Source organism: Corylus avellana, chromosome ca11 (assembly GCF_901000735.1).
Source record: "Corylus avellana chromosome ca11, CavTom2PMs-1.0".
NCBI classification, from domain to species: Eukaryota; Viridiplantae; Streptophyta; class Magnoliopsida; order Fagales; family Betulaceae; genus Corylus; species Corylus avellana.
In genome coordinates this window covers 7,544,305-7,546,603 of record NC_081551.1, presented here as the reverse complement: position 1 = coordinate 7,546,603, position 2,299 = coordinate 7,544,305, and positions in this window count along the sequence as shown.

Below are 2,299 nucleotides of genomic sequence, written 5' to 3'. Positions count from 1 at the left end.
CTCTCTTGGACTCTTGGTAATTCGGGAATAGGAGCTGATGCTGAAAAAGTCCTAGTGCTCTCTTCCTTTTCCTGATGTGGTTCCTCTAGAACCTTAGTTTGCTCCTCCTTCCTCTCTTCCCATTGATTTTCAACTGCTTCTTCACTCCTAAATGTGGTAATTGCTTGCTCATGATGATAAGTGCACTCTTCCTCCATGTATTATTCATTAAGATTGGCAACAAACTGACTTTGACACTCTTTTTCGTGGTATTGTTGAGGCCAATTGATGGGAGGTGGCTCATCTTTATGATAATGTTGGGACAACTTGATGAGAGATGACTCCTGATCTGCAATTGAAAACATGGGACAAGTCTTAGTGGTGTGGTCAATATGGGAACATATGGCACATACCTCGACTTGTGTAACTTGTTGAACAGAAGCATTGCTATGATTAGTCATAGCTTTCATGAACATGTCCAGCGTTTTCTCCATGGCAGCCATTTGAGCCTAAATTCCACCATTGGTGCTCTCTTCATGTATGCCTTTTCCTTTGAATCCTTGTCTCCCTTTAGATGGGAATTGTTGGGAGTGCTCACTCAATGTCTCGAAGAGCTCCATGGCTTCCTCACTGCTTTTCTCCATCAACATGTGTTAAGTGCTAAAATATTCATATTTTAAGCCCTTAACTTACATGTGTTAATCCTTTAGTTTGGTTAATTTATGCCAGTTTGCTTCCTTTTTGTATTTTCTCTATTTTTTAGGTTTTGGGAAGAAAAGAAAGCGTTTTCGAAAAAGTTCCAAGCTTAAAGGGCAAAGTGGGAAGACCTAGAAGATATGGTTAAACTTAACCAATCATGGTTAAGTTTAATCAAATAAAGGAAGGGATTAATTCGGAATTTCTCAAATTGGAGTCAAAATCGGATTGGATTCAAATTTGGATTCTGGATACGTCTCGGTATTTTGGCCATAACTTTCATTTCAAATATCCGATTGAGGTAATTCAAGCTGCACTAGAAATCTAACTCAAATTTCTATAAATCATTGTGAAATAGTATTTTCCTAATTCAGAGCGTCGCAATGCCAAAATCGTCCCGTAAAATAGGAACGCAATTCTGGGCGAATCCAATTCCGATTTGGACTTAGGTTTTCTTTATCCTAATTGGACTTGGACTTAAATCTCCGAAATTTCTAGGATTACTAGGGCTTCTAGGACTCTCCTAAGCCCTATAAATAGGCCTCTAAGCATTGAGAAAAAAGACACACCGCTTTCTAGAGCTAGAAAGCAGAAATTGTTTTGGAGCTTAGAAGATCATGAGCGGCTAAACCCCTTCGTGGGGTGTTGATATAACCCTATCCAAGCACAATGGTTTGATTGTATTTAATTTCTAGATTTTCAATTTATGCATGTTGAATGTATAACTATGAGGATTGCTACAATTGATTTTTGTTCTTCATATTAAATGCAATTGTTCTTAAATTCCAAAATCAATATTTGTGAAATTCTTCTCTTGTCTTAGAAAGTATTTTATTTTTGTTGATCTCAAATCATTCTTGTTTTCTGTGATTATGAGGATGATGGTTATACAATAGGTTAAATTGACATATGATCAATAGGATTTGATAGGCCATGCCTAGGGAAGACGGATTGTACTACACCCTAGTTTAGTGTAATTTAGGTAGACAGTCCGTGCCAACCGAAGATGGGTTACACTTATTCATTGATTGTGTGTATCCTGTTAAAGAATTTGATAATTTATACCTAGGAAGACGGGTCGTACTGCATCTTAGTGGTTAGGTGGACGATCCGTGCCAACTGAAGATAGATTATGCTTATTCTTTAATAAGGTAGTTTCTTGTTTATTTATAACATGCATATAATAAATTTCTTGGATTAATTATGATTAGCCATTGTTGTGCAGATAGAGGTGAAGTCAATATCCTACGCTCTTTCTCATATATTTACTCTTTTTATTTCCATTTATTTTATGCACTTTAAATTAACACAAACAAATCATTCTCTTTTGAATTAAGTTAATCTTTTGAATTTTGATAATAAAACCCCTACAGTCCTTGAGGTTCGACACCATCTCTATAGTCGTATCCTACAAAGATTCGTCCTATTGCGAGTGGTTATTTTTATAATTGATATTTTTGGTCATAAAAATACCACATCAATTTTTGGCGCCGTTGCCGGGGACTGCTTAACGGTTTTATTGTCAAATTTTAAGGATTAATTTTAGCTTAATAATTTATTTTTCTTTTTTAAGTGCTAATTTTAATTCTGTTAGGTTTGGTTTTTATTTTTTTTAGAATTTGCA